Source organism: Pteronotus mesoamericanus, unplaced genomic scaffold (genome assembly GCF_021234165.1).
Source record: "Pteronotus mesoamericanus isolate MK-2021 breed Mesoamerican mustached bat unplaced genomic scaffold, CSHL_Meso_final contig_56, whole genome shotgun sequence".
NCBI classification, from domain to species: domain Eukaryota; kingdom Metazoa; phylum Chordata; class Mammalia; order Chiroptera; family Mormoopidae; genus Pteronotus; species Pteronotus mesoamericanus.
Genome location: NW_026555201.1, coordinates 3032524 through 3044554, shown reverse-complemented (window position 1 = coordinate 3044554; position 12031 = coordinate 3032524). Strand labels below are relative to the sequence as shown.

The 12031-nt window shown below is 34.8% G+C and overlaps 1 protein-coding gene across 1 annotated transcript in view; it reads right to left on the bottom strand.

Annotated features, from left to right (window-relative positions):
• SLC16A7 (solute carrier family 16 member 7) overlaps nt 1–12031 on the bottom strand; it is a 160595-nt gene that overhangs the window by 72760 nt on the left and 75804 nt on the right. The window contains exon 2 of the mRNA XM_054580019.1: nt 320–451. The gene's annotated coding sequence lies outside the window, so the exon portion shown is untranslated. The remainder of the gene's footprint in view (nt 1–319; nt 452–12031) is intronic.

Below are 12031 nucleotides of genomic sequence, written 5' to 3'. Positions count from 1 at the left end.
TCACTGCTCTTAAACCTCTTCATCCTTCCTTGTCTCCTACCTGTTTTGTTTCTTCCACATAAATTGAAATCTTATGACATCTTAACTAAATCATTGCAAAGTGAACCCCAAACCACTTAACTGCTGGAAATTTCTACTTTCCAGATTGTCTCCTGTTCATTATTAACAACTCTTGAATTAACTAATAGTTAAGTTCCAAATCATATAAACTCATTGGCTTCATGTTATTTTCCTGTGCACAATTATGTAGTATTTTATACAGTTTACGGCTTTTATTTGTGGGCATAATCAAGAAAAACAGTTAAAAGTATTATATTACCTGTTGACAGATTCCCACTTAAACAAGCTTCTTTAGTTTATACTTGGAATTGTTAAGCCCAGTCACTGTTCCTCCAAGTGTGATATCTGATGGCAATGCAGACGAAGAGAGGTAGAACAGACTCTGGATTATCTAAAGAAATAGACAAACAAGGGTTACATGCATAATTGAGTTTCACAAGCCTTACTGGAGTCACTAGCTATGAGTCACCATCATTTAATAATTAGCAAAATTCAATATACAAGGTTAGACAAAAGTAGGTTTATAATTGTGAGTATGCAAAACACAGTTTATTTTTGCCCTATCCTGTCTATATACATATATAAACATATGCATACATATATCTATATTTCTTTGTTAATCTATTAATTGAACTACTAAGGTATAAAAAATGATTAAACATGTGCATGAGAAAAGATAAAAAATATAAAGCAAAGAGTTCATTTTTTCAATAAATAACAAGAGATTACATATTTACCTACAGGAGAAGAAAATTTATTGGAATTCATTGAGTATGATTCAGTTAAATAAAATAGCCACTGTCAAAGGAAATGAGTAGAATGGTTAAAAGAAAATTATTAGAAATACTATCAATAATATACATGTCTTACAATGGGACAGACTGGGTGATGAGGGAAAAAAAGCATTTTAGGAATCTTCTGATTTAGAATTCACACTTTCTAATCAAGGCTGGGTGATAGATGAACCTGTTCAATCTCCCTAATAGATAAAACACCTTTATTTCATCTTAAATCTGGCAATGAATATATAGCAACTAGTATCTAAAAGTTTATTTGGTTTGGGCCAAGCATCCCTGGTGAGATTTAGAACTACCAAAAAATCAACTCTTTCAACTAAATAACCAGTTGCCTGCCTTGCTCCCAGGGCCACGCATCCTAAAGTGCTGAGCACGAGCAACAGAGCCGCCACGCCAGATGAGGTTGTATGGGAGGATGAGCAAAGCCTGTGTTCTCGTTGCCAAATCACTGAGAAACTGAGGATAGGGACTACAATGAAGGTTGGTAACAATGAGAAATCCATGGATAAAATCTGAGAAATAATGCTCGGATTAAATTTTTAAGTTGTGATAAGTACGAATTCTCCTTAACAGGTGTCTGAGTCTGCGGTAGCAGTAGTGGGTAGAGGCTCATCCTTGGGAGCCTCTGTGACTATTTTAAGCCGGGTAATTCAAGAGCAGCTCCATCCTACCACAAGTCACCAGCCCATCCAAAAGTACAAAAACCTTTATTTATTTATTTATTTTACTATTTTGAGGAAATACATGTTCTCTCAGTTTCCTCTGGCAGGGAGAGCTGCCCTGAGTTCAGGGCAAAGCCTCCGAGGAAGGCCTGAGGGATTCCTGAAAACTGGACCCTGTCCCTCTGGTCTGTGCTTCATTATCATCCGGAGGCCCACAAAATAACAGCAATCTTGACAATCCACATTCTAAGTGCTCACCAACATCTCTACAAAATTTTCACAGCATCTTAATCTAACTGGCCTATGTTCTTCTAGAAAGACCAACCCAAACGCAGAACTTTTTTTCAACACATTGGCCGATAACCCAGAAACTCTGTTTGTGATAGATGTGGCAATAATAAACTATTTTACTTCCCTTTCTTTACATTGATTAATATAATACATTTTTATACACACTTATGCAGATATAGTTATACAATGCATATATTGGCCCTTAGTTTTAAAAATGAAAGGCAGTATTTTAGAATTTGTGTGTCTAAGAAAAAAACAAGTAGGAGACCAACAATTCTTAAAGCAAGTGGAAAGACTGTCTTTTAAGTTGGGAAAGCAACTATTTTAGAAACTGCTTCTTGCATAAAGTAGGCATAAAACTTTTTTTATTCTCCCTTACAAAAGCAGTGTTAATTACTGTAGCTACAAGCTGGGCAGTGATATCAGCAAATTTGGTTTACTTGCAATTCACTTATATCCCATGGGTTTTACTTATAACAGGGCGCATTTTTAAAAATGCTTTAGAGTGTTCAATTATTTTCTAAAGATTCGATTAATTATCATAATTCCCAAAGTAAGAGGAAGTGGTATTTTATAAATCACATTTATAAATGAGGGCCTAAAAAGTCAGAGATGCAAAGTGATTTTTCCAAAGTGATCAGATTGGTACCGTGACTAGTATCTTTTTTTCAGGCCAATTGTTACTGATTCTACTCTAACACATCAACTTGAGGCTGCTCTTTCTGCTTACAAATATACTCTTTCAGTTTTACCTCCATGGTGAATTTCCAAATTCAAGTGTTGCACATAACCTTGCCTGTGTTTTCCACTGGAATTCAAATACTTGTTCTTTGGAATTCCAAATCCCAGCTATCTTTCAAAGTCTCTAGGCATTTATCATTGTTCCAGCTTACTTATATCTTTTTTATAATGTTTTGAGTATATAGACTACATTATATCATTGCTGTTAAGGAAAAGGTTACATGATGGCTACTAAAAATATTTGGCTATTTCAAGTAGTTGGGGAGGAAGAAATTTTCCTCTTCCCTCAAGGTTCTTCTGGCTGGTCTAATCATCAAATTGACATGAGACAAATTAGCAGGAGAAAATAACCAAATTTAATACTTGCTTATTAACATACATGAGAGAGTCAGAGACCCCATATATGAGCTTCAGAGATACAAAGGGGGACTGAGGTATTTAAGACATTCTGAGCTAGGGATGAGGTAATGCACCTTGAGGACTTCAAAGGGTCACTGCAGGATAAGAGCAGACTTTCAGTAAATAGAAGTTTGCCCTGCACTACAGGTAGGTCAAAAGAAGTTATCTCTGATAATCTCATATTAGTTAGCAAGACACCCTAATTCAAGTTCTTCTAGGTAATTAAAGGGAGGGGCAGAAGTAGCTCTTGAGCCTGCAACTAAGAATGCCTTTAGCTCATTAAGTAATCTACATCAGAGACACATGTTCCCTTGGCTCGTTCTAAATTCCCACAAAGTGTTTTTCAAAAACTGATGTGGTAGGATATGTTGATACTCTAGAACTTTGCCTTATCTTCTAGAAATCAGTGTGGGTTGATTACTTTATGGAGATGAAGATGTAGGATAAAGAAGTAATGAAACTATTAGCGATGGTCAATAGTTAGACTCTAGTGTTGTATTCAAGGGCCTTTCTCATTCAGTTGTACAGAATAACAGAATATTTCTTTACATGTTTTGTGAATAATTATTTCTTTACTTTCCCAAATCTAAATCAGGGTGCATCAATTTCCTGAATGCTTATCAACACTCTATGCCACCCAGAAGTTTATGTTTCAAAATATAATCCAGAAATAATATACTCAGCAAACTAGTCCCAGAATAAATCAATATTAAATCAAGTTGTTAGGAGACTTTTGGCCTCACTATAAATTCTTCTACATAGCCTATAGATAAAGCATGTGTTGTTCTTTACAGCCTACCTATAAAATGGCCTATATTTTCACCTGAAAGACTTAGCCCTGGCTGGTGTGGCTCAATGGTTTGAGTGCTGGCTGGTGACCCAAGGGTGCTGGTTTGATTCCCAGTCAGGGCACAGGCCTGGGTTGTGGGCCAGGTCCGCAGTAGGGGGCATGTGAGAGGCAACCACACATTGATGTTTCTCTCCCTCTCTTTCTCCCTCCCTTCCCTTCTGTAAAAAAATAAAATAAATAAAGTCATTTTTATAAAAAGAATTAATATGTTCCTTAAAGAATAACAAACTAGACTTCTGGCTATTTCCTGTTTCTTATATAAAAGGAAATAGTGATGTCAAATTAATGCACAATGTTTAAGTGACAAATCACCTTAATTTTACAACAGGAGTTAAACTGAACCAAATCTTTTCTTTTCTAACACATAACTGAATTAAAATTGGAATCTAATCCTGGGAGTTGTTTTTTTTTTTTTCCTTAAAGCAAATCATCTTTTAAATTCTCTTGACTGATTTACTTTGACAGCTAGACAAGAGAAATATCAATAAGGCATGGCCCACAGAATGTCAGTAACACAAACATATTTTTAGATGTAAATTACTGCTGTATTTAAAAGGACTCTGAAAATGTTAATTGTGATAAGGTCAAACTAACTAAGGATTTTTTTTAATGGGCAAATTAGAAAAATAATATGAACCAGCACATAATTATTTATGAAAAGGTAGAAATTGACATTCCAAACCAAAAAATTCCCCTGATTTCTAATACACTACATTTAGAATGGTGTAAAAAGAGTTGTAGAAGGTTGAATAGTGGCTGTCAAAAAAATACACCTATGTCTAGTCCTAATCCCCACAACCTGAAATACGCTTTATATGGCCTTATAGATCACATGTTTGTGTTCCCCCAAAATTCTTATGTTGATACCTCATCCCCAGTGTGATGGTATTAGGAAGTGGGGCCTTTGGGAGGTGACTAGGTCATGAGGATGGAGCCCTCAAGAATAAGATTAGTGCCCTTATGAAGGAGGTCCATAGGAGCTCCCTTGCCCCTTCTGCTGTGTGAGAGGGCACAAGAAGGTGGCCATCTATGAACCAGGAAGCTGGTTTTCACCAGACATTGAATCTGATAGCACTTGTCTCTAACTTTTCAGGCTCTAGGCAGCCACCCAGTCTGTGGTATTTTGTTATAGCAGCTCCAACAGACTTAAGGATCTTGAAAGAGGAGCTTATCTTGTATTATCCAGGGAGTCCCCAAAAGCAATCACATGCATTCTTATGTTAAGAACAAGGAAACAGAAGTTGAGGCGCAGACACGCAAAACAGAAGACATACAAAAAGCTGTGATATGGAAAAGGAGGCTAAGCAGAAAGTGATGTGGCAACAAGCCAAGGAACTCCAACTGCCACCAATAACTAGAAGAGGCATGGAGAAAATCCTTCCCTGGATTCTCTTTAAGGAGACACCTTGGCCTTCAAAAGTGTGAGAATAAATTCCTATTGTTTTTAGCCACCAAATGTATAGTAATTTGTTATAGCTGCCTTAAGGAACTAATACAGCAGTGGTGGTGACATCATTTATAAAAGCCATAAACCCAGGAATTCCACTGCAAGATATTCTCCTTATGGCACACATGCAGGAGTATGCAAAGGAACATGTACAGGATGTCTAAGGCAGCATCACTGATAACTGTAGCAAAGTGACAGTCACTAGAAAAGTGGGTAAACTGCGGCACAATTGTAATATACTATACCACTATAAAAATAATGAGGTAGATCTATAGGCACTGATATGGAATGCTGTTAAAAGTAATAAATGCAATAAAAGTAAACTGTAAAACCAGAAAATATGATTCTGTTTATCTTAAATCATGTATACAAAAAGAACTATCATATATTTGGATATACATAGAAATTATTTTAGAATAAGACATATAGTTAAAAAGCAGGTGCCCTCTGAAGTAGTTACATATAATTTAAAGATTTTTGAAATGTTTGAATATTACATAATTAGCATATCTTATTTTTCTATTAAAACTTTACAAAAATGCAAAACACAAAAGTTTAGTATGCAAACAATAATATATTCCCTTATATGTTAGCTTGGTTGTGAGTTGTAGTAGGTAATTCTGTTTGTATTACATATAGAATTCTTATCTTTCTTTTTTGATGCTTCACCCTATTAGCTAAATTTCCATACAAAGGTAAGTCCCTGTTTATAAGTCTTATCTAGTGGTTCTCAAAATGTCTTTCTTGTTCAGCAGCATGAGCGTTACCTGGTAAGTTGTTACAAATGTAAATTCTAGGGCACCACCTCGGATCTACTGGGTGGAACTCTGGGAGAGGCCTAGCAACCTGCAGTTCCACAAGTACTCCAGGCGATTCTGATGTAAATTAATGTTGAACAGTACAGGTCTAGGCTCCTCCTCTAACACTCCTGCAAATGCTGGCTTTAATGATTGTATTAACCTTTTTGTAGTTTTGAGCCAACATGATGTTGCACAACCTCTTATCCCATTCATTACTTCATCCAGCTGAAGTGTCCCTCATCACTATCTTCCTCCATCAACCACAAGTTTATAAATGAAGATACAGAGAGACACCAGCTCCTCTGTTTGGGAGGGCTGACTTTGATATCGATCCTAACTCCCCACACACTGTGCATACTTTTACTATAACATGTATATCACATAACTTAAAGACACATTACATGGCACTCCACCCTTTTCCTGAGGGCAGGATCTATATCTTATTTGACTTTATTCTCAGAACATAGGAGGTGCTCATTAAATATTCTCAAATGAACAGAAGTGAAAGAGAAATTTATTTCTTGAAAATAAAAATTTGTATCATTTTTTTCTTTTTATTGAATTTATAGATGTGACACTGGGTAAGAAAATTATGTGTATAATATGCATCCATGTTTTTGGCCCAAACTTTCAGGAAAAGAAACTTTTGTTTTTATTTTTAATTCAATTATTTATTTATTTATATTTAGAAACAAAACCAATTATAATATTCCAGGGTGTTAATTTGCATATGGATATTATTATTGCTTTCTAAAGTTACACTTTTAATGCATAAACATAAATAAAAGAATCAAATACATTTATATAGATACAAAATTAGTACTATCTATGTATAATGCACATCATTATTTTTCTCTCAGAAATTTGGGCAAAAAAGTGCACATTATACATGGCAAAATACAGTAGTTGCAAAGCCATTTCTAATTAATTTTCTCATATTTAAGTGACACCACCTGGTCAACCTGAAGAAAAATGGAATTATATTTAAGAGATTTAAAATCTTCCATTTTGCATTTAGTCATCAAAGAATATTTGGTGTTTTGTTTTTTCCCCAATTTGAAAAGAAAGTGATTAACTGACACTAGAGAAGGGGAGTTAGAAAAAAAGTCCTGGATGTTTCTAGGAAGATTGCAGGGCCAGAACATACCTTTCTCGCTCTTCCACTTAAAAAATAGAATAAAAACAATTCATAAGATCTCCTGTTACAAATGATGAGATTCAGGAATATGCTAGAATTCCCTCAAAATTTCTAAAAAATATACCATTTGGGGCAGGAATAAGAAATAGCACCACAGGAAAGTGAATCATCCTGGTCAGAGGCATCAAGCACCATGGTCTCCCATTTCGCCGCCATAAACCTCCTGGGTCTATTGACTCCTTTGCTCAGGAGACGGCTAAATCTTCCTGTGAACCATTGCTCTTTTCAGGATTCTGAACATAATTAGTTCTGTGATGTATCTCTGTGTCGCCTACCATTCTGTCAGCTGTCCCCTGCCCCTTATTTGCCTTGAGTAATCATGTTTAGAGTATGAAAAAAACTAAAAAACAACAATAAAAAAACAAACAAATAAAAAGACTAAATGCCCAACCTTGAGAAGTGGTTAATATATTATTGTAATCCACTTGATAGACTGTTATACAGACATTAAATGATTATAAAAATTATGTAACAACATGGGAAATATATATAAAGTTGAGTGAAAAAAAGGTTTGATATAAATTATATGATAGCAACATTTAAAATATTATATGTGACAAAAGAGATGCATAAAAATACATAGGCAATAGTGTTAGGATGAGGCTTGTAAAAAATTATATTTCCTGAATTATAATAGTTTTATCTTAACATATAAATATTATCTTAACATGTAAATAATATTATCTTAACATGTAAAATACTTTAGGTTAATATTACACATTTAACTATCTGCCCTAATTTTGGCTTTTATATCTGCTTTGAAAAATGACTTAATTTTAACTTGTCTACAACTAATTCAGATATAGTTATTTAACTAGTTGTATAGTTATACAGTGAAGTTAAAAGCTGTATTTTACCTAGAGATCTCACCTCCATTTTTAAGTTTCTTTTTTTAATTTGTTTTATATTGTTTTGTTTTTAGTTATACCTAAATAAAATTATGAGGTTCTATATAAGTTGTAAGGAAGATACCCAGCACTGGTTCCCTTGCATAAAATCAGATATAAATTACATTTGCCAGTTACTGATTACCTATGTAAATAACAATTACTGTTATATCTTATGGTATAAGTAAACATCACTGATTAAGACACTTGATACTTTAACAAGAATTTTTTTCAAAATCCTATTTAGTAACTATTGCCTCCATTTTGCAAACAATGAAAAAGAAATTGAACCTTGTCAAATATCTTTCTTAAAGTCTACCTCTAGCATTTGTTTCACTCTAGGACCAGGTTCTTAAAAGAGTTAAGAGCCATACACTTCCTACTATCTTCAATCATGGACTTTTCAATCATGGACTACTTGAAGTGTTCAGATTGCCACCCTTTCTCCACCCTACTTTAGTTTCCTTGGTCTAATACTTGCTTTGCATAGGCCAGGTGCCTAGGCTTTCCGCTCTCCACCCATTCCCACTGCGTGCTACCCCAAGCACTTCAGGTGGCACTCAATTAGTTGGTAATTGTCAGAATGGGAAGAGGAAATTAAAGCCTAAGCCCACAAAAATGAACCATCCAGTAGCAGAGAAATGCTATCAATCAGGATTATGTAATTTCAAAGGAAAGGGCTGTGGAATCTTAAGAACCTAATCAAGTTATCAGTTGTCTTCTGCTATATACTTGCGAGTGAATTAAACTGGTGTTTTTTCTGTTGTTCATAATTATTTGTCTCCTATCCAAGCTTGTTGTGTGTCCCTACTCACTGACTTCGGGCCAAGCCATATCACAATGAAATATAAGCTAATGACGTCAGGCCATGTACAAGAGTAAGCTTAATATGCATTTGCATATTTTCACTCTACATCTGTAGTCTTTATATTTCAATATGAGAATATGTCTTTTTAGTCTATACCCATGAAAATAAGAACCTGTTTGAAGATCAGTTAAATTCACCAGAGCCAACCAAAGCTATAGCTGACCCATAGCCTTCAGGCAGGATGAGAAAGAAACAAGTATCTGTTGTTGTAAATCCTATGTTATTGGAATTGTTTGACAGAACAACAAAATTTCAGGTTGGGTGTATAAAACAAAATCCTAACATATATGGCATTGGCTTTAGGGATGGGTAGCTGGTGATGAGGACCTTATTAGAAGAGGTTAGGAGAGTGACAACTTGTGTTAGGCACCAGCAAAATATTTGGTAATACTTTTGTTGCGATATCTTGAAAGGCAGAAAATACACACAGTACAGTTGGAGTTGTAGGATAAGAGATCTGGAGAAGAGATGTTGTTAACATGGCTTGGTGATTATTAGCTATGTTTAACAGATGCTAGGAGAGGCAACAAGATCATGATAGACTTGCAAACAGGAATGAAAAGGGCGAAGTCTCGGAGAAAACATGTATTACAGGACTTGAAGGGTTGAAATATACTTTCCCTTCCCCTCCCAGTCTTCAGTCTGGTAAAAGATCCTCAAGTATGGTCTTAGCACCCTCTCAAACCCTCTTCCAAACCTAAGTCAGACACCAGTAAATTCTTCTAGTTTGCAAAATAGTTATAAGTGTGGGTGGTGAAGAGATCAGTGGTATGGTCCTGGGAGATCTAATAATTTTTCTATTATTAAGTATAGTTAGAAAAGCATGTGTTACAAAGAACTGAGAGAGTTACAATTTGCACTAACTAGAACCAAGTAATTTTAAACTACTGTTCAAAGGGTTATACTATAAAATGTGATATTCGCTTGAATGAAAAAAAGAATAGTGACTATTAGAAATGTAAAATGATCAAATTGTTTTATGTAACATACAGAGATGTTACATAGTGAAAAATTTAAATACATGTATCACAATAAATGTCACAGTATTATAATAAACTGTTGTAAACCTTTGAGCTAGTAACATTCACACTGGCTCTTAGTTTCCTTTTTTGTAAACAAAATTAGAGTAGGATTAAGTGTTCTCTGAGGTCCCTTTGCAGCTCATATTTGATTCTATGACACTAACATAGGTCTATTTATAAACTTTCTTAGCATGTGAAAAACATATCTCTTCCTTTCTCTGGGAAAATACTACTGCCATTCAAAAATAACTAATGAACAAAAGACATTATTTGAGCAAGCTTTCTAAGATTCTAAAATCTATAGGCTGAATGAAAGAAGTTCTTTTGAAAGAACCAAGTGAGGGAATTCTATTATGTAAGCAGAAGGGGCCACGTGGTTAATTAAACATGAGAGGCTACTAAAGGTCAAGTATTAGTTCCTTAAGAATGAGATTAGATTTTTATTTAATTCCCAAATCACAATTTAGTTTCCATAAAAGATATTGTATGATATCCTCAGAGGATGTGGTATACATTCAAATAATTTTTCATTTATCAAGATTAAAATATTGAAATATACTGTCAAGTTCTTTTAAAAAATATGTTCCTATAAAAGTGGGACAATTGGTTCAATATTGCAAATAAATCACATTAAGATATTTTTCAAAAACTGAATACAAACAACACTTCACATATTATATACTCAAAATGCTTTAAAGACCTATGTAATATTTTAATTCATACATTGTACACTTTTATTTCACACTTGTCCAATTGATATACCCTGAAGTTAAAAGTATACTATTCAACTACCAGATAAGAATCATGTCAATCATAGTCATTCAATAAAAATCATGTTCAATAAAAAATCATGTTCGATAACATTTAAATAAGATATTAATAATGAATAAAAGTTGACTATTTGCAAACATTCCAAAAGATACTTCTCTTGTCAAATCTATATAAATTTACGATGCCAGCATCAGTGGGTACTGTCATTCCTTGTAAAAGAACAATAGAATCTAGTTGAACCAGGAGGCCGAGCTGAAACTGATCACTTTCACCATATTTTATTATGTTCTGAACATTCACTAGGAAGATGTTCTCTAAGGAAGCCTCCCTGTGAAGTTCCACAGAATCCACAATTTCAAGCACTTGCACTTAGAATTTGATGTTACTGTTCTGTAATATTCACTGAACATTGATAATAAAGTTAGTGCTGACTGGGAGCAAAATGAATTCAAAGTTAAATACAACCCAGATGAGAGCTACATGAGTTGTTGAAAATAAATCAATAGGTTCGATCGTGCTTGTCACTTCTGGAAGGTCAGAAAGAAGCATCATCACAAATGCAGAGTGAAGAAAAACGTTTCATTCTCTCTCCCCTTTTCTTACTGGACTAGTCAAGCCTGTGAACTCCACAAAGATACATAAATAAACAAACAAACACGGTCCTCTGGGAATTGATGACATACTTGTACCATAGCAAATTACAAGTAATGGAACTACTAGAAACCTTTCCCCGTAGCACATTGCATTCATTTTTCTCCCCCTTAGCTTGCTCTCAAAGGCTGCCCTCTTTCAGATCTGGCTGCCACCTGGGCAGAGAAGACATCCAAAATTCCAAGCTTTATCTTGACCCTAATTTAATTTTTCTACCTTTTAACACTCTTAATTAATTAAATTTTATTTCTACCTTGTCTTTTTCTCATACATTGTGGCATCAACCCATCATTCCGGACTAGAGATTCTCCTGCCTGACTGGTTGCCATTCAGCTACAAGCAATTCACTCATGTTTGTCCTGACTTTGCTTCAGCTTGGATGGAAAGCTCTCACTTCTTTGTCCTAATGCTTCCTTTACATTTCTTCAGGCTCCACAAGAGAATGTTATGCTTTTTCTGATGCCTTATTTGCCTACACCATACACTTTAGCCTGACAGCATGACAGGCCGCTGAAACAAGAACAAGCTGCCCTCCCTCCCACCTTGCTCAGTAGGATGACAATATTTTAACCTGGGAACAACAGCAC